The sequence below is a fragment of the Haliotis rubra genome, unplaced genomic scaffold (assembly GCF_003918875.1).
Source record: "Haliotis rubra isolate DU_JTF1 unplaced genomic scaffold, ASM391887v1 Scf1564, whole genome shotgun sequence".
In the NCBI taxonomy this organism is placed as follows: Eukaryota; Metazoa; Mollusca; class Gastropoda; order Lepetellida; family Haliotidae; genus Haliotis; species Haliotis rubra.
Window position 1 is genome coordinate 25,560 of NW_025765519.1, and position 22,383 is coordinate 47,942.

Genomic DNA, 22,383 nt, shown 5'->3' on the forward strand with positions numbered 1-22,383 from the left:
TCTAAGCCTACCATAAAATGGAAGACACATCAATATGGACGGACACAATCAGCTAGATAAATTTGCTAAAATAAATATGCTAGCTACATTTAATCAATATGGACGTTCAGATACATGTTTTATGTGCACGATTTCTTGACAATAGCGAGCTGACACGAAGTATCAACGCACATGTCGGTGTTGGAAATGGGGTGAGTGTCATTGTTTAAATTTCGCCCATGTAACGACCATGTGTCTCCAAACTGCTTAATTAACGTTTTCGTACACTAAAAGTAACGAAGGGTGTTGTTCTGGTGACGTATACTTTGCCATAGTATCGATGAAAATGCCATGACCACCCGTTCTCCGAATTTTCTATAGTAAATATATGATATATCGCCCAGTAGTGAAGGCCGCCATTGGCCGCCATTGGCCGCCATTCGGTAGTCATTGCCGGGGTCAATGTTTAAGCGTAGCGCAGCAGACCCCGGGAACCAGACTGTGTTCTGGGAACTCCAGGTTCATAAAATGTGTAAATAGCAATACCACCGTTAAGAACTATTTTAGCATTATCTCAAAATCAGGGTGGTCTAAGTTCGTGGTGGGGTTATAGTATCTTCGAATATAAATTACTCTTATTGTGCTACCTTTTCAAAGCGTGTTCATATCCGAGTTCCCTTTTTTTCCTGTTCCTTGATTGCTAACAGCTGAAGGGATTATGTAAATCCAGCTAGAGCCCTTGTAGGAAGCAAATGTATTGTAAGTCCCCATGGTCCCTAGTATGGTGATCTACCTTCAGTTGTTGCCAATTTTTATGTTGTATTGTCATGTATAGATAAAATGTTTTAGATTTAATTACTAATTTTAAATTGCTATCTGTGATAATCTAGTTGTTTTACTGTCCTTCGTTGACAGGTTTTTATAATTTACCTTAATTATTATTAATCTATTACTCGATTTAGTCACGAGGTCGCTGGACATTCAGGATTACTTACAGCACGCTTGCTAAGTATCTGAATTGTTAAAGACTATAACGTTGATACTAAATAAAAACCACTAGACGATCCACGAAGTTTTGACTTTGATTGTTCCTGCTTGTCGTCCACCTGCGAGAAGTTCCAAATTAAAAGAACCAGGTTACAACGTGTCTCAAAGTTCAAACTCTGGACCGTTCAACTGGTTTATGATATTTTAAAGGCGAGCAACTGGCCTTTTATTCAATTTATCTAAAAACACCCTCATACTGGTGCATGTCAATCAAGTACAATATTTGCTTGTTTGTTAGATGTTTAACGCTGCAAGCCAGCTATTCCAAATAATCGCGTCTGGACCAGACAATCCAGTGATAAACAGCATGAACATCGACCTACGCAGTTGGGATACGATGACATGTCTCAACCAAGTCAGCTAGCCTGATCACTCTGTTACGTAAGTCGCCTCTTATGACAAGCATGGGTTGCTGAGAACTCAAGTACAATAAGAATAAGTTAACGTCTCGACGCCAGTATATTCGACATATGTAACGACACCGCTGTACGAGAAAATAAGACCCCAAACTAAATGCAGCGTCTAGACGAAGCAGTAGGCACCAGACTGTGAAGCATAAACAACTCTTATCTCCACATACGGGTGTCAGTTTTATCGTCAACCTACAGAATGCATCAAATATGCGTTTGGGGGCAACATAATTACCTGTTGAAAACGTGTAACCTAACACATTCATGTTGGCATGAATATCCTTTCGACCGTATTATAACAAAAAACCTGAAATTCGTTTTATACGAGTGAGTTGAGTATTACGCCGATTTTAGCAATATTCCAGCAATATCACGGCGGGGGACACCAGAAATGGACTTTACAAGTTGTACCCATGTGGGGAATTGAACCCGTGTCTTCGGCGACGAAAGAACGCTTTAACCAGTAGGTTACCCAACCGCCCCAGGAAAAATGCGAGTTAAAGACACTAGGATGACATTAGTGAAAGCAACGCAAAAGAGGCCAAAGAGTAAAGCAACATATGCTTGACAGTGAACTTCCCAAAAGATACAATTACAGATGAAACATCATCGTTCAGTGAATATTCGGGTGTGAGCTATGGGTATTGTCAAAGTATAACGTGAACACTGGTTTACAATTGTTGGTTGGTTAACACCGCACTCTGCAACATTCCAGCTATATGGCAGCGGTCTGTAAATAATCCAGTCTGGACCAGATAATTCAGTGATCAACAGCATGAGTATCGATCTACGCAGTTGAGATACGATGACATGTGTCAACCAAGTCAGCGAACCTGACCACCCGATCCCGTCAGTCGCCTCTTACGACAAGCATGGGTTGCTGAAGACCAGTTCTAACCACAGGCCCTCGTGTCTTTGCGAGGATTAAAGATTTATAAAATATTGTTTTGAGATGACCCCCGACTCGAAATGCTTCACAGTACATATACACCATTACAAGGCCGGACACTTCGATGCACCCCACCCGACTGCTTTGCCAATGGCTACGCTACCATCGCCTGCAATCGATTAAAACTTAATGTAAACATAATCATGGATGATTGGCCTATCGAGAACCACTCATGACACCTATCAATTCTTTATTGATATTTCTGCAAGTCGATTGAAGCCCGATTTTGACTCTCAACTAAACGATCTTGACAAAATGGATGACGATATAACCGCACACAACGGGGGTGTGGTCGAAGCAAGCCCTTCGTTTGTTTTCTGCCTTAAATTAATCGTAATTATCCTTAGAAAGTATTACATTTGGCATCTTAGAAAAGAAATACAGTTTAAATATTATAACGTTAAAGCACTCGGACGCAAGCGGCCTCGTTCTTTAACTATAATAGTTCAGGGAGAAAGTGTGCTTTATTACACTATACATGGTGGTAGAGCGAACTGTATTTCTTAATTCTTGCCCATATCTTTACGGTTGCCTGTTGTGTATTATAATCACAGAATATAGAGAGAGGAGGTTGTCTCCAATTGGGATAGCATATAAAACTCATTGTTACCAGTAAGCATTACTAACCTTTACCTACCCGTGAAGGTCCGGGTTAGAATATTGCTTTTCGTAAGAGGCGACTAGCGGGATCGGGTGGTCAGGCTCGCTGACTTGGTTGACACATGTCATCGGTTCCCAATTGCGCAGATCGATGTTCATGCTGTTGATCACTGGATTGTCTGGTCCAGACTCGATTATTTACAGACCGCCGCAATATAGCGGGAATATTGCTGAGTGCGGCGTAAAATTAAACTCACTCACTCATTAACCTTTACCTACAGGTAAATATAATTTATGTCATTGGGTATCCCAATTGGGTTTTGTTAAGTCCGAAATCACAATGCTTGTTCAAGGGAACGTGAGCAAAACCACGTGCATGTGAGCCAGACATGACAGCCATGGGCTTTAAGATCTAAGTTTAGCCCGGAACCATCACATGACCGGGTGACCTGAAAACACCTAAAAGTACTGTCGGAAATACAAAAAAAAATTGTTTTTAGGCTCTTACTCTGTATCCCTAAAATTTACACAACTGCAAATAGCATATGTCGAAATAACCCACTTCGGCCTTACTTGGCATTCAGTGGGATGCGTAATAGGATATCCAGAAAAGCATGTTTACTCGTAAAATCGGGCAAAACTTAGAAAAAAATACGAATAGCTGCTGAAAACAATAGATCAGACTATAGATGGCAATTAGGTCGCTCAGCCAGGTATGACGACGGACCGTCGACTCACCTGGCATGAAATGCATGTGCTGCCTACAGGCGCCCAAGGGGTCATCTCAAAGATATTTTGTGCTTTTTCATGTGTGTTGACTATGCCTCATCTATTGATTAACAGCTTAAGTGTCTTTCTTTCATAAAGTTTATGTTGAGATATGTAAAAGAGTTTGATACCTGATAACCATAGAAACGCATCGTGTTAAATGTCTCAAAATATATAGGTGGTGTATGACCACCCGATCGCGAAGATCGACAGGACTGGATATTATTTGTAAATTGTTATGACATGCCGTGTACTTCCCCAGTATAATTGCCCTAAAGGATTATCGTATCTCAGCTGATATCTCTATCCCCAAGCCCGACCCCAACGATCGTCTGCGACACCCGTCCAGGTTTTGCTTTTGAGACGAACCCTCCTATCTGTTTCTTTTTATAGTGACAGTGAGACTCCATGGTAGCTACATCCTTAATAGTTTCAGCATGAAAGTTATTATTTTTTACGCCAGCTATCGTTTATAATGAAGCTACGTCTAATTTCAAATTGGTCACTTAAAAAGTGTCCTTTATAATACGATATCGTCGCACACTAATTTGCATACAGCCATGGTCTGTTCCAAATAATTCGTTTTGGACTTAGAAAAAAATCGCATTGCTCATTTCTGCACTAATCTCTCCTCAGTAAAGTCCTTTTTCTACGTTTCTTGTGTCCCTACCATTGAGACTGTAGTTAGGCCGAACTTAGTTTAAGAGATACTTCACACTTGCACATATCAACTACATAAATTGTAGAGATAAATGAGAAAATACAGTTTTTTTCTATTTCCGACAGTACTATAGTGCTTGATGCTGTTTCAAACTCATGGAGTTTCGAGTATGCATTAAGGGTATGATTCAGGCAAATGCATCCAGATGTGTTCAGGTGATTCCATGTCGATTGCTTGTGAGTCTGTAAACGTGGAAATTGGTTTAGAAGCGCAATGTTGGTGCCAGCACGATTCCCTTTCATTCACAAAATGCATGAAACTACCCTTGAAAGGAAGGCTTTGTAAAAGCTTAGGACGGATGATGTTTAAATTGTACAAAGATATGGCTAAACTGCATGTCAGTCATGGCGACTGTGGCACTTGTTCTTTCTGCAGAGATTTCATACAATGTTATTCAACTCAACGGGTTTGTTCCCGTATATTTCTCAGTTGAACAATTGATTAGCCTTTGCATGAGTTTGTGATGGGTTCTAGACGTAGGACAGGATACGCGCACCGTTTTTTCTGCAGTCGAGATTCATCTTAATGTGGAAGGGTTTTGTCGTATTTAACTATTATCATCATTTAAATTCAGACTTCCTCATCTTCGTCGTGCCGATTTTCTCTTGCACATAAGTAAATTCTTGAGGGACGTTTTTAGTACCACTGAATTGGATCCAAAACGAAGCTATTCAATACACACTGAATTAGATTTACCTTCAACCTGCAGAAGCAACTTATATGCTTTGTAATGATAACAAAAATACACTTTGAAAAAGTGTAATCTAAATCATTTATGTTAGCATTCGTCACAGGAATCAATTGTACTTTGTAGACACATCACAAAGTAATCGCCCTTGAGGCCAGTTGCAGGAAGAAGTTCCTGTGTTTCACGTTTTATCATTTTAAGATCCAAAGAAGTAGATACAGCAAGATCTATGCATTTCTGACAGAATTGTCTAGAATATCTGAATAAGTAATAAACCCTGTACTTCTCGATGTCTGCATAGATTTCCAATTAATATGTATATATCTTTGACACTTGTCAGATTAAAGCTCTCGGGGATAAACAACCATATCCAAAAGCATCATTTTATGAACATGACATTATTTATATCTGGCTGAACAAGCTTGGGCCACGCCATGGGGATTCCATGTCATGGTGCATCCCCAGTAAGCATTGCCATCTTGTCGTAAGGGGTGTTTCATGGATCAGGTATTCAAGATAGTTGATTTGGTGTCATCTCAGTGATGTATTGTACAGTCCCCACGATATCATTCAAATGTTTCCATTGCTGTTTGCAGGCAGCCTTGAAGTACATGTAATCGGACTACTGATGACTGGCATATGACATCCATTAAGCAAATGCAGTGGTAACCAAGGTGAACATTATGTGGCAGGACCGTGATCAGGCTGGTAAAACAACAAGACAAAATATGGATCATTCTTGTTGAAAAGTTCTCCTTCCTTCAACAATAGCGGTGGTTAAAGTGTTTGCTCGTCATGCTGAGGGCACAGTTCGATTACACACGGAGTGGAGCTCATTTCTGGTGTCCCCCGTCGTGATCCTGCTGGAATATTGCCGCTCACTCACTACTCCTTCTTCGATATGGAGTTCAAAGAGGTGAGCTACAAGCTGAATGAAACAGGTTCATCACTTCCGCCTAGAGAAATTTAAACTAGAAATGTCAAGACATTAGAAGACTTCATTCAATACGTCCGATCTGAAGCGGGGTTATGATGTTTTCTTACAGACAAATTAGGTTCAATTTTTTAAACATTATTTTGTGGCTGAATTGTCAAAGAGCGAGTGCAAACGCCGTCTCCAGGAGTACGAATCATGTCTACACAAGACGTCCATATGGTGTCGCCATGTGCCGTGCCTGGTGTGATAAAAGCGGTGGATGTGAAATGTTCTGGTTTTCCCCTGACTCACTGGGATGTTCCATCACTGAACCAGCCACCTGTTACTCAAGTTTCAAACAACCGTCTCACAAACAGGTAATTGCTAACAGCCTCTTCCTAATGTTTCTTCTGATTGGTTATATCTACCATGTCTTATGTCAATCAAACTTTTCAAATCACAATTACTTTGATGGAAACAGCCGATTTGACTACAGCATTGCTCATATTTCTGGGAAAGAATGTATTTTTTCAGTCATTGTCGTTAGTTCAAACAACTATCTCACAAACAGATAATAATTACCTGTAAACCAATGAGAAGAGCCATTAGGAACAAATTTTCTAATAATAATTATCAACAGACATTTGTTCGTAATGGTTCTTCTCATTGGTTTACTATGGCTTGGTTGACTTACTTGACACATGTCATCGTATCGAATTGTGTACATCGATGCTCATGCTGTTGATCACTGGATTGTCTGGTCCATACTGGATAATTTACAGACCGCCGCCATATAGCTGGAATATTGCTGAGTGCGGCGTAAAACTAAACTCACGCACTCATTGGATGACTAGAAAGGTTGTCAGTAAGGCCGCTAGGCAGTCGAGCACGTTCTTTCTACAAAGGCATCAATGAATAATGCTTAAACGTTGTTAATCATGGTTACTGCATTCGAGGCACAGTAGACATGTCAAGGACACTTCCAAACTAGACGCAGCTGTGACCAGTATTATGCCAGAAACAAAACCCATGTTCCCATTTGTTTTGTCATTGACGTGCCCTTGCGTGTATGCGTGACAGATACCATCACTAAGCTTTACCTTAAGACGAACATCATCACTAATTTGGGCGTGGTGGGCGAGCTGTCTAAGGCACCAGGCTAGTGATCCAGCGAGCTTGAGGTGTCGAGAATCGAGCCCACCTGTGACCGGGTGTAAAAACCCTGAAGTCAGCTTTGTGTGCAGACCCTTTCAGTGTTGTCACAACCCCTAGTGTACAGTGCACAACCTAGTTCACTTTAAAGCACCCACGAATCTGTTGGTAAAGGACCAGATGGTGGTCACGTGAATACGATGCAAACACCTTGTTGCGGGTACAGCAACGTGCAGTAAACAAAGTACTGTTACTATGTGTCCCAGTCCACCCAGCTGTGAATGGGTACCTCGTAAAGATGGGGAAGCCACATTAACCCGGTGCGCCTAGTGGCTGTAAGAGTTGTATCATCCCCAGGGAGTGGAGATTGATAATACAATGTGCCGTTTGAGACTGACATCCAATACTCGATAGAAAAATCAACTTGTGAAGCGCCTTAGAGTGATCTAGAAGTAGTTCAAATAGGGCGTTACAGAAATGTGGCATATTTAAAAAACGGAGGGCTTCTTTTTTGCTGCCCAGGACCAGTCACTCCCCACTCACAATCGCCAAAATGAGTAGTATAAACAATGGGGATACGGGACCAGCCTATATAAGGCAAGGAATCAATAAGTATCTATTCCTAACTCATATTAATTTATAAATCCATAACACAACTACTTTTCATCTCCCCTGTAAAAAGTAGCCACAGTCTTACTCGAAAGACTATGTGGTACGGGACCATAAACCCATAACACAACTACTTTTTATCTCCCCTGTAAAAAGTAACCATAGTCTTACTCTTTAGAGTAAGACTATGGTATATGGGGTCATCCTATATAAGGCAAGCAATCAATAAGTATCTATTCCATAACATAACTACTTTTCACCTCACCTGTAAAAAGTAGATATGTTCTTATTCAAAAGAGGAAGACTATGTGGTACGGGCATGGAATCAATAAGTATCATATTAATTTGTAAACATATAACTTTTTATCTCCCGAGGAAGACTGTGTTTACGTTTTTTCTCACATTTCATGAAGCGAAATGGTATCAAGTCCCTCAATGTATGAAAGGTGTATGTTACGGGTTAGATTACACAATCCTATATCTATTACATCATCTTATGTTTAACATGAAGGATGTTTATCTATTTAGAGAATTGTTTTCACATATAATATCAACACTGTGTTTGTAACTTTATGATATGTTTACAGTACATGAATTGAAAAAGCAAGCACGAGACCGAGACCGTGGACTTCAAGGTTATTCTCGTATGAGAAAAAATGATTTACTAGATTTATTAGGTTTTAAGTATCAAAAAACACCTACTGTGAAAGAACTAACAAAGCAAGCTCGTGAACGTGAAATGCGAGGTTATTCTCGTATGAGGAAATCTATGCTCACTGAATTACTGAAAGAACAAAAACCTATAGAATTACAATTCACACCTACTGAGCATGCTGTAGGTAAATATTTGAGAGGTTGGAAGATGGAAGTTCAAAGAAACAAAGACGTTGAAGATATAAAACCATTGGTATTTGACATAGTAAACGAAGAACTGAAAGATTTAAGAGGTATTAAATTTCAACTTACGTTAAACATGACACTAGAGAAACAACAGTCGAATGAAACAACTGAATACACCAATGTTTACTTCAGAGGTAATCAAGAAGTTACAACACAACCAGACACTATCAACTCTTCTATAGACAGATCATTAGAAAAAATGCGAGAAAGTTACACTAATATGGGTTCTGGTTGGGTTGTTGACAAGATTAGCATGGTCTACCTGGATATAGCAAACTATATACCGTTCAAAGGTGGATCGTACTTACCCATATCTGAGTATTTCAAGAAAAAAACAAGCTATGGTTAACTTTAAAAACCGAGACAATAATTGTATGAGGATAGCGATAAGATCCGCTAAATTTCCAGTTGAAAAACATTCCGATAGACTTTCCAGTTATCCAGAAGATGATGGGCTCAATTGGGAAGGTATAGACGAACCCACCCCCAACTCTCAGATCAAAAAAATAGAACAACAGAATCCAGACTTAGCCATAAACGTTTTCGGACACGAAGGTAAAAACGTAATAGTACACAGGATAAGTCCTTTATTGTATAAGGATTGTTGTAAAATGATCAATACATTTATGATCCAACAAGGTGAAAAATATCACTACACATGGATAAAGAATTTCAGCAGACTGTTGTACAATCAATCGAAACACAGGGAAAAGAAACACTGAAACACTGACGTCAGAGACTGGATAAAAAAACATCTGAAATCACTAGGGGAAGCCCTGGCTAAACTCGCCGGTAAAGCCGCCGAAGCCCTGCCAGGTATCCTGGGTAGCATCGTCTCGTGGTTGCTTAGCACTCTCTCGAAAACAGTCACGTGGCTCAGTCAAAACCTGTGGGCGTTTATCGTCGCCGTTGCCGGGTTGGTGTACGTGGCAGCTAAGGAATTTTTAACCAGATGAAACCCAAGCCAACCGCGATCCCAACAACCACCAGCGCTGTTTTACGGTCGATGTGCTGCTGATTAGACACCTGCACGTGTGGTGGTTGGGGTTGTGGTGGTGTGGACTGAACCCTAGACTCTGGGGGTGATGCCACTATACCCGTTTCACCAGTATGCGTGGGTGGTGGTACATCAGAGACGTTGACGTCGGCGTTAACACCCAATTTTTGGTCGGCTGTGGCGATGATTATTTCATTGTTATAGCCTGTTATTTTATTGATTCTCAGACGCATATCACTCGGAGCCATGTACAATCCAACACCGAACACGTAGTCGACTTTTGACCTGGCGTATTGCAACGTATCCTGATATCTTTTTATAGCACTAGGTAAATCTACTGGTGATGCGATAGCGTCCTCAATATTAGCCACGAACTGTTTTTGAGAATCGTAAGCCGTTCCCTTACCTATAATATTAGAACGCGTCTGTGATTGAGACCCTAGAATAGCCCACACGTACGTTCGAATCGAATCGTTCAATCTGATAACACCAGCACGAGTAAAACCCTTCGACGTGTCCAGCATAAATATTTTCCAGTCATCCGGACCCTGCTCGAACCTCCACACTCGGTAATCCTTGCTGTCGTCGAAAGACATGAGATCATCTCTCCACTCGTTTCTCGTGACGTAAGCATTCGCATATGTTTTACCACCCCATTCTTTTAGCTTTTTGCTGGCTTCCATGAGGGGCATGTTGTGAACGATAGGGATGCCCAACCCATGGTTTGGGCCCGTCAAACGCCAATCCGTCTTTTGGTCTAGTTCGAATTCATTACAAATACGTTCATACGCACGTCGATCGTACGGATTGTTTACTGCATCCCATGCCTTGTCCTGTGGGACTGGGGCGCTGATTTCTTTGAGGATACGCCTTACCTGGTAATACACGTGAAAAGTGAAAATGGATTTACTTAGCTCATTACGCCTAGTGTCTGTCAATGTCAAACCACATCCAGTTGTCGCACACCACACGGCAAAATTGAATTGATTCTGCCAGAACTGCATAGGGTTGTGAAACCAATCGTGAACCGTTTTAACATTAGTGACCAAAACCTATAATTTTAAACACGTCTATAAACTGGGTTTTGAAGTACGAACCAGCCATGTCAACCACTATTTTCATGTGTGTGAAGTCATAAGCCTTTATGTTGTCGTTTTTTGGGTAACTTACTTCGGGTTTATACATATTATTATATAATATATAAATATACATAAATATGTACATTACTCTTCTGGGTGTAACGAGCGGTGAAGCCGTTCAACTTATGCACGTTATTGATAACACGTCTGGTCAACTCGAAATAGCACTATGTGATATAACCTACTACCCGCGATGGACAAACATCAACAGCAATAATAATAATGTGTTCTTTGGTGGATTCCTACGTAAAATAACAGATGGATACTACAGCGTGTGTTCCCTCAATGATGAAGTTTTCAAACCCTTAGGATCTGAACTCAAAATAAATGACTCAAACGGAACAGTGGTGTTTATGAACAACAGTGCAAACAAATTGAGACTCGGTCGACTGTTGGCGAAGATACTAGGGCTGCCACCAGAAGAAATAAACCCTAAGATTACCGTTACTGGTACGAAGTTACCAGAGCTAGTTCCATACCGCGAGCTATGCGTTCATCTCGATCAGCTTAGCACAACAGATAATGTACAAAGTGAACGTCCTTCCACGTTGTTGAGGGCTGTCCCGGTTATAACAGAAAAATACAATGACGGACGCACCGAGTCGTTTTCATCGCGACAGTATAAAAAATTGATAAATGGTAATATTTCTGAATTAAAAATATCAATTTTAGATACAAAAAATATTAATATAAATATAGGATACCTCAGCGTAATACTACATATACAATAATGGCTAGCAATCAAGGCCCAGGAATGCGAGTAAAAAGATGCAGTAATGTAGGATTATCAGACCTAGGTGATACTAGGGGGTTTGATGACTCAGGAATAGATGGTAAAATTTACGCTTTAAAGCTTGTAAACAGCATTTACAAACGAGTTGAAGTTCCCGTCGTTGGTGGATCTGGTAGTACTTTTAACCTAGATACATCAAGATCTGTCAGCAACACTCGATACAATATAGTTCGCAACGACGAGGATGAATGGAGAATATACCCATCGTTCGGTGGTAAATTGTTCGATTTAGAAGACTTTGACAGAACGAACGTTGATCAAAACAAACCGTACTATCTAATGCTCACTAACGATAACAAGTGGATGATGTTACCATCTCGAATCAACTGGTTTCTCAACATCACACTAAGTTCCCCATACGTATTCACGGAAAACAAAGACCACTTACTAAACAAAGTCGTTAACAACGGAACCCTAATCGTGGCTTACGTCCCATCAGAGAGACGCAGTGTAATCATCAGCCCACTCTCGACTATGTCAGCCCACATGCTATCAGTTAAACCAGGGGAGAAAAACGCGGTATTGAAGTTGGTGTCTGAATTCGACGGCGTGCTCAACATCTTGCAAAATCTACCGGAGAATTCCACGCTGTTCATCCAAGTCTACCTAGGTCAACCAACTCAGAGTGAGATTGAGATCGTGAAGGGAATCAAACTCCAGTGGGCTAAAAAACACCAGTATCGCGTTTGCTCTATTTACCTGCGGGTGGGAGACGATTCACACACCAGTCTGCAGGGTGTCACCATTAACGTGGAAGACACTATATCTCTAGCAAGTATTTTTCTATCCGAGAACATACATTTTATGGAATTGAAGTTAACGCCTGAGAAATTATCAGAAAAACAATTGGAAACTATTTTATAACAGTTATATAAACAATGGTAAGTCATCACCCCAATGTAACACTCGGTGATCTAGGAGACACAAAGCGGTTCAATTTACCTGGTGAGGAAGACATCCCGTACCTACTATACTATAAAGAAGACGTATACGAACGAATGCCACTAGCAGATTTTTCAGAGCTTGAATGGTTAATTAAAATAACACTAACCTCACCTTACATCTTTTTTAATTAAAATGATTTCGTTTCCAAAATTACAAACAACGGGATTCTTCTCACGTCCTTTAATCCCTTCAAAGAAAATACTGTTCAAGTATTACGAATACCAAGGCACACTGGTAACATGTTAGCTCCAGTCGGCTTGAATGCCAATTTATTCATTCACAGCATTTTCGATTACCAACGTGATTTTTTTTCAGATTCAAATTATGGTATGAAATCACACACCACGCTAGTTATAGACGTATATCTCGCAGAGATGTCCAGTCCAAGAATACTTTTAGACGGCCTGAGAATAATTTGGTTTAAAAGACACGAGAATAAACGTTGCCGAATCATAATAAGACAAGGTTATAAACCATTAATAAACCTAGATGGGGTTCGTATTTTAGACGAAAAACATACCTATTAATGTCTCACCCATTTACCTGTACAATAATCTAAACCTTACAAGCCTCAAATATATTAATCAAAAATTAAATGACATATAATTAAAAAATAATTTATTAAATATATTATAAACACATAAAATGGGGCTATACCCAGTCTTTGATGATGAAGGAAATATAAAGGGAAGTGTAGAAGGGTTTCGACTTAAACAGATATGTGAAATAAAACGTCAGCTAGAACAAGACCGTGATATTTGGGCATCGCTACACAAAAATGCAATAGAGCTTTAAACTACATGGATGGGGCTGATACCACTCTTATGACAACTAGCATGGGATTAGGAGCAGTAGGAGTTGGATTGTTGACCACCATCGTATCCGCACCAGTGGTGTAAGGCCTTGAAATAACAGCTGTAGTGACCGGAATAGCTGGGTCAGTGTTTAAATTTGTATCTCGCAAATTGAATCGTAAAGCTAAGAAACACCATGAAATTAGAATTCTTGCTGAAGCAAAGTTAAACACGATAGAAGACCATATTTCCACCGCTCTCAATGATAATAAAATCTCAGATGAAGAGTTTCGTTTGATCCTATGTGAACTCGAAAAATATAAAAAAATGAAAGAAGACATTCGATTAAAGTTTCATCAAAAAAGTTCTGCTTTTGGCGAGAACGAGAAAAGAAATACATAAACACAAGGGATACAACAAGCCCAACAAGCATTTATTACGAAAACCAAGACATCATAGAAGATACACGTTAAATTGTTTTGCTGAAGTCAATATTTTAAATTGATGTGATCTTATGGGTTTACAAATTGAGGAATAGATACTTATTGATTGCTTGCCTTATATATGGTGACCCCATACACCATAGTCTTACTCTTTCAAGTAAGACTATGGTTACTTTTTATCTCCCTTAAAAGTAGCCATAGTCTTACTCTTTCGAGTAAGACTATGGATACTTTTTACAGGGGAGATAAAAAGTAGTTGTGTTATGGGTTTATGGTCCCGTACCACATAGTCTTACTAGAAAGACTGTGGCTACTGTTTTACAGGGGAGATGAAAAGTAGTTGTGTTATGGATTTATAAATTAATATGAGTTAGGAATAGATACTCATTGATTCCTTGCCTTATATAGGCTGGTCCCGTACCCCCATTGTTTATACTACTAAATGTGATTCTTAGAGAAAATATCAATATGAAATGTCGCCTTGCAATGAATTTACAGAGACTGTCCAACACCCTGTCGATGGATGCCCTTCCATGGCACAAACAGCATATCTTAATGGCATGCCTGTGGCTTTGACTCCGAGGTCCATCCATGGTACGACCCTGAACATGTCCAGGGCGTCATGACAAATGATGTTTTCAAACTTCTTTGGAATAGGCCCATACATAGGCTCAGAAGAATTCCAGCCAACTAACCTGATGTTGTCCTCTTTGATAAAGCCAATGGATTTATATCATTGAATTTTCTGTCCCTTTTGACAGCAATGTGTGTGATTGGCAAGATTCAGGAAAAGCATGTTAAATATGCGACCTCGCCTTTGAAATGTCTCGCTTGCATCCCAAGTACACTGTCGTCAGGCTCCCCATTGTTCACGGTGCCCTTGGTTTGGTACGTCCTGATCTCTTGGCGCAGATCAAGAGAGTGCCCGGGTTCTCCACCAGGAGCACACCCCTTCTGACACTCTGGGTAATGCAGAAGGCTGCAGTGTTGGAGAGCCTTCATATTCTCTGGAAAGTTCTTGGTGGGTTCGACTAGGCAGCGTTTCCTGGGAGAAGTCCCATTCACTGTCTGGGCTGCGTATAGAGGGGGCGAGGACCTTGAGCTGATGATGCGCCTCACCAGCCTGACTGTGCCAGGATCACCCGAACCCTCTCTGCTGCATTTCGTCTTAATCTGTAAAACATAATAATAACCACTACTTGATTCTACACATGCTAATAGTATAGTCGGAAATGTACAACGGATATTACGCACGTGTTTCTTATGAATGCGAAAATGATTTTGTCGCTCATATCAAGGAGAATGATAACAATTTTTATGGATACACAACTTATTTTATTATATGAAGGGCGACGTTTCGACATAGATTCTAATGTCGTTGTCAAGCAAGTGATGTCAATTAGAACGACATTAGAATCTATGTGGAAACGTCGCCCTTCACAGAATAAAAGAAGTTGTATATCCATAAATTTGTCATCATTCTTCATCAACCCAACTTCTAAAAATGCCCATCAAAGAAGTCATATTCAGAAACAATTATTTTTAAGGATCCAGCTGCCTGTGGAGGAGAAACCTGCCGCTACCTGGCTGGATGTATAACCTCCAGAGCTTCAGTATACAGATGTGTCAGACCCATAGGTAAATACATCGTGAAACTAAACAATGAATTTTAAGATATTATTTTCGTATTTAAAACTGAATACAAATTCAATCCAACGTATCTTGCAGTTGGCCAAACACCCTTGCACTACCATTTCTAAGTATTAATGGTTACCTACATATAGATGCATAGAGATATATACTAAGCAGCAAAAGAAACGTCACTTGGAATTTTCCTTCGCAGAAACGTATAACTGTGAACTCATTTAATGTTTTGATTGCATATTTTTGATAACATCTCCAACTTTACCTGAGCAAAGACATTCCTTCCCAAACTAGTACTGTTGTACTAATATCGAGATATACGTTTGATCTGTAAAACAGGAGTTGAAGGATGCTCTGTTCAGATAACAAATGATATGACTCTCTGAACAAAATAAACAAGCATTTTATGTGGCGCTTGCAACAATAATGTTGCGTGTGGATTTCCAAGTTGAGTGAGTGAGTGAGTATGGTTTTACGCCGCTTTTAGCAATAACCAGCATTATCACGGCGGGGGACACCAGAAATGGGCTTCACACTGTGTACCCATGTGGGGAATCGAACCCAGGTCTTCGGCGTGACAAGCAAACGCTTTAACCACTAGGCTACCCCACGTCCCCAGGTAGAGAGTGACATATAGATAGGGCTGCGCAATATAACCGGTTTACCGGTATTTACCGGTTCAGACATGAAAACGATACATATTGCGATACGCTGATCGAAAACCGGTATTTTGACATGCATTCGGAAAACTTAGTAAAACTCGGAAATCTTCGGATGTTTCCGTTTTTTTAAATCTTCCTTTCCTTTTTTATTTGTGGCAACTATTGTTTATATTTTTATTAAAGCTTAATCATTCATAGTCATTTTTGTGTTTTTGCTTATTAAATCAAGCATTAATTCGATTATAAGTAGTTTTTTTTGTTAAAAAAGAACTTCTTGCAATTTATTGCAATACATATCGCAATATATGCTTTCGCATCGCAATATATCGCAATATGAAAATTCTCTGCAATACCCACCCCTACATATAGATATAGATATATGTATATACTGCTTGACTCTGATATATCTCTGATTGTATCATGTATTTATTTCAGACATCAGAATCCCCACGATATATATTGTACAGTTAGCTAGATACAGTTTCAAACTGTTGAGATGTGGGCCGAATGCCGACTCAGAACCTGTGAAACAACAAACATTTCCGGGACTAATCAAGGAAATGATCAACTTCCCGCTGTTCAAGTGTCTGCTAGTACTGCTGTTCAGTAATGAGTTGAAATGTATCTCTTTGGAAACTCTGACGCTCAAGAACTTTTGTGGTGAAAAAAGTAAATATGTTGTTGTAGTTTTTAATATTTTGTGTAGCAATATTATTATAATTGGATCAAATATCCTATCATATGCAAATTTGATTGATTTCCACATCTATCGTAGTGAAATATAATTTTCCATCACTATGGCGCCATGCAATGAAAACATTGGTTTTAAATCACTTACAGGTTATATTGGTTCCAGAGTGTGTAAGGTGTGTAGTGTATGTCTTGGTACTATCACGAGGGTTGTAGTGTATGTCCTCAAGACTTTGCACTTTCACGAGGGTTGACTCATTAGTTCTGAACCTAACACAGAAAAAGACGGGAAATAAAGTTTGGATGCTGTTTAACGCCGGCGCTTAAGACCAATTCTAACACGGATCTTCAAGGTATCCAACATGGTTTGGGAAATGTGAATCAATGAAAGGAGACCACGTTGAAAATTATCTTCTTTATTTGGTTAAGTCCAGGTTTTCAGTCTATGGCTTAGAACATATTGCAATTCAGTTAAATAATATACTTACTGCATCAAACAGCACGCTAGCACAGGTCGCTGCTCAAGAATTGAGCAACATCTAATTGAAAATTTTGTTTCTCAAAAAGAAACTTGTTTCTGATAATTCTTATCAAGATAACAAATTACATTCTTAAAGTTTTGCTCATGTAGCCAGGCGGCTGTATTGTCCACATGGACTTTGATTGACATCAATACGTGGTATTACTTACTCAGGTTCGGAAACACATAAGGAGGTGACCTTATATCCATCGTCCCCAAAAATTGATAACCTTTTCAAACAGAATTGTCTGATCTGTGAATTTACCCCTCTTTTCGTAAACCGTGAGTCCATGTTGAATAAGGTTGTGTCAGCTTGCTATGCGATGACTAGGGCTGTGTATTGGCAAATATACTAGGGCCATAAAGAAACTGTGCATACAAAAATTTAAATCTAAATTTATCAAACCTGTGTAGACACACAAGGATGTAAACTCATGCATGCACGTGCCACGTTCCGTGACGTCAGTGGGTTCGTCCTTGAGACGTGTGCAGTACGTTGTTGCACGTGCATTCCGGGAAAGAGAAACAGAGCAAATGAATGCCACACAATACTGTCACTTTGGAAAGCTCAACCCCTGCCCTTGAGATCGTTCAAAAAATTAAACGGCTATTGAAATGCATAGCATGCCAAGGCTCACGTCTGCACAACGTCATGAGGCCATTGGGATGGTCCGTGGGGGAATGTCTCAACGACAAGTGGCTGCACATTTCCACTGCCACCGGAACACCATTTCGGCACTGGTGAGACGCTACCAGAACACAAATGATGTCATCGATCGGCCACGTTCTGGACGTCCACGTGTAACAAAGCCAAGACCGGACATATGGATAAGGGTGACCCATCATCGCCACAGGTTTCAGACTGCAGTGATGACTGCCCGAACCATCCCAGGACTTCGCCGTATCCACCCCAACACAGTTCGACAACGTTTACGTCATCACGGGATCAGACCACGACGTCCCGCCACACGGCCTATCCTGACACATCGACAAGCTCGCCGAATGTGGTGCCGAAATCATGTCCGCAGACCCTTGTTTTGGTGGAGAAATGTTGTTTAACATTTCCCATAGTGATGGGCGTCAACGTTCCTATAGACGCGTGGGAGAACGTTATGCACAGGCCTGTGTCTTGGAGAGGTATCGCTTTGGTGGTGGTTCCGTGATGATTTGGGGTGGAATTACAGCACGCCAAAGAACTCCTTTGGTGATTTTTCAGGGCAACTTAACTGGTGTGGGCTACAGGGATCAGATTCTTCGACCTGTGGCAATTCCTTTTCTGCAACGTCATGGCCCTGGGTTAACATTCCAACAGGACAATGCCCGCCCTCATACGGCAAAGGTTGCTATGGTTTTCTTGCAACACCACAACGTTGACTTACTGCCTTGGCCTGCAAATTCACCGGATCTCTCCCCGATAGAGCATGTTTTGGACGAGATGGATCGACGTCTACGCCGTCTTCTTCATCTGCCAGATAACGTCCTTGACCTTGCAACAGAGCTTGAGAGAATCTGGCGTGACATCCCACAAGCCTTCCTTGCACGTTTGATAGGCTCTATGCGTCGTCGATGCACTGCTGTTCTCACTGCCGATGGTGGACATACCCGTTATTGAGCTTGTGACATGGTCGTTTGACCCCTGTCCCGCTTGTGGACTCGTGACGTCATTGTGATTGACTTTTCAATTGAAATTCTCCCGACTTGTTATGGTCTCATGATCTCTCCATGAATGTTTATATGTACCTTTGACATTGTTATCGTCCTTATCAACTGGGATAATATTTTGACAATGCACAGTTTCTTTATGTGGCTAGTATAGATTGTATTGCGATATATAGCGATTCTGGTACCCGTATTTCGATACGTATTGCGATATAATGGGATCTTCAGTGTTTGACAGTGAGTGACAGTGATTGTACATGCAGAGCCTATTTCCCTAAAACTAGTTGTTATGGTTGTGAAGACAGAAACCTCGAATTTATATTTGATTTTGGGGGATTGTATTTTCTTTTGATTGTATGTAAAAGTATACTGTTTTTGTAAATTAATTACAATGGAAAACTTCAACCATAGATATAATCACAATACTTCATGTATTTTTATTACCCAATATATCGTTTTTGAGAAAACAAAATTGCTATGCGTATCGTTTGAAAGCTGTATTGCGCTATACCGCTATACCGGTATACCAGTAACGCAGTCCTAGTGATGACAGCCCAAGATTTAGCGGTCCCTAACCCGTGGAGGGAGGTAAATCAGGAAATACTCCAGCGCGAGTATGAGGTAAACGACCCAAGATGGTCGAATACGGGATTCGAATCTGATTTAGCGGTTCCTAACGGGTCGAAGGGACGCAAATCGGCACCACTGATCGGGTGCCATTGGCCTCTGGTCATTCGTGTTCTCTCCCAACTGAAACTCGTAACAGTATCCATGTAATTGAATCCCGCTATTGACTGACTGACTGACTGAGTTAGGTTTTACGACGCTTTTAGCAACATTCCAGCAATATCACGGCGGGGGACACCAGAAATAGGCTTCACATATTGTATCCATGTGGGGATTCGAACCCGGGTCTTCGGCGTGACGAGCCAACGCTTTAACCACTAGGCTACCCCACCGCCCTCGAATCCCACTATTGAAGCACGCGGGACTCTGGGTTATAATAGACCCCCCCAAGCAACAGGTGCTTGTCGTACACTTCGACTTGAAGGAGCGGTTTGGCATGCTCGGTGACATGACTGTCGCGGAACGATGCTCGTACTATCAATCACTGGATTGTCTATTATTTAAGGAACTCATGGCACATGCAGCTTTTATATCACCTGTCTGCGCAGAATGTAGGAGCCGCATCTGCCAGAGCCCAGGATGTACCTGCTGGCAGCCAGCTCATCAGTATGGCAAGCTGTTAGGGACAAAATTGCTTTGTGGTATGTGCCAGGGGCGCTGTGCTACATGTACAAATCAACCTGTGACAGTTTGAGTATTCTTCTTTATGATTTTATTATTTTTTAAAAACATTTTGCAGACTTTTAAAAAAATCAACAAAGGACATTCAGGTTACAAACGTACAAACATAATTTACAAATTATATAAACAATTCTTGAGTTCGATGTTGAATAACAACAAGTACTCGTGTATTTTATATGTTACTTGCCTGCTAATACTATAAGTGTTTGGAGTATAAATAAAAGTCACGTGCACAAATTTAACTGTACCAATGGTTGAGGTGAGTCCACGTTAAACCTGATGTGAACTTAGATGTGATGATTTGTGGGTAAATGTCCTGAGTCATGAAAAATATTCACGTGGCATGTCATTTCTTTTAGCTGCACAACAAACAGACGTGAAATGGATTTCGATAGCAGTCTCTGATTCTTTTGTATTCATCCTAAACAACTTTCATTCTGGCGATGTACGTCAATCTCAAGTTAAAGTAATTGAAATCAGGTTTGGAAGGTGTGAGGAAAAGAATCCTCCTTTCAAGACGAACACTGCCATCTTCGATCTCAAGGACACCATAACTGAAGACCCAATCAGCAAGTAAGTACATAGGCAACAACCATCATTACTTTTCCTGTCAACACCGGGAGACAAGGCCTGGCTGCTAAGCTGTAAAGGGTTGAGTTAAAGCAGAAAACGTAATTGCTCGTCAAGTAAATAAACAAATTTAAACACTGTCCATTGTATACAAACAATGTATTGCTGTATTTTTCTGTGTGTATTATTTATTTACTTTATTTATATAGATGTGCATTATTCACGTGCGGTAGATAAGCGATATCAGGTCCCTAGAATTGTCTTTACGCATTGTATCCATATTGTTAATCTAACCCGGGCCCTCGGCGTGATGAGCAAATGTTTTAATTACAATGCTACACAAACATTCCGGTTGCATTTCATAAGCATAGTTTCTTTTTTATCAGAAAGGCTTTTATCTGCAGTAGTAGTTTTAGTTACTTGTTGAATGTTCTATCCCTTGAAATCACTAAGAGTAAATAATGTCTTGGGCTCAAAAACATAAGGAAGAGTACATGACGTTTCGAGCTCGAAAACGTGGAAGAGTAAATGATGCATCGAGCTCAAATATATGTTGAAGAGTAAATGATGTTTCGAGCTCAAATATAATAGGAAGAGTACATGACGTTTCGAGCTCAAAAACGTGGAAGAGTAAATGATGTTTCGAGCTCAAATATATGTGGAAGAGTACATGACGTTTCGAGCTCGAAAACGTAGAAGAGTAAATGATGTTTGGAGCTCAAATACATATGTGGAAGAGTAAATGATGTTTCGAGCTCAAATGCACGCGGAAGAGGAAATGATGTTTTGGACTCAAATACATGTGGAAGAGAAAATGATGTTTCGAGCTCAAATACATGTAGAAGAGTAAATGATGTTTCGAGCTCAATTATATGCTGAAGAGTAAATGATGTTTCGAGCTCAAATATATGTGGAAGAGTAAATGATGTTTCGAGCTCAAATATATGTAGAAGAGTAAATGATGTTATGTGCTCAAATGCATGCGGAAGAGTAAATGATGTTTCGAGCTCAAATACATGTGGAAGAGTAAATGGTGTTTCGAGCTCAAATACATGTAGGAGAGTAAATGATGTTTCGAGCTCAAATACATGTGAAAGGGTAAATGATTTTTCAGACCGAAAAACCATATGGAAGAGTAAATTATGTTTCGAGCTCAAATACATATGGAAGAGTAAATAATTTTTCGAGCTCAAATACATGTGGAAGAGTAAATGATGTTTCGAGCTCAAATACATATGGAAGAGTAAATGATGTTTCGAGCTCAAATACATGTGGAAGAGTAAATGATGTTTTCAGACCCGAAAGAGTAAATGATGTTTCGAGCTCAAATACATGGAAGATGATATGGAAGAGTAAATGATGTTTCGAGCTCAAATACATATGGAAAGAGTAAATGATGTTGATGTTTCGAGCTCAAATACATGTGGAAGAGTAAATGATGTTTCGAGCTCAAATACATATGGAAGAGTAAATGATGTTT

General features: G+C 40.2%; 1 long non-coding RNA gene across 1 annotated transcript; it reads right to left on the reverse strand.

Moving 5' to 3' along the window:
* Positions 1-13,819: 13,819 nt before the first annotated feature.
* Positions 13,820-14,267, reverse strand: LOC124270989. Its single transcript, XR_006896919.1, has 2 exons — positions 14,089-14,267; positions 13,820-14,030 (listed from the first exon to the last, which is right to left on the reverse strand). It is a non-coding gene; the product is annotated as an uncharacterized LOC124270989 (long non-coding RNA).
* Between the last annotated feature and the right edge of the window lie 8,116 nt (positions 14,268-22,383).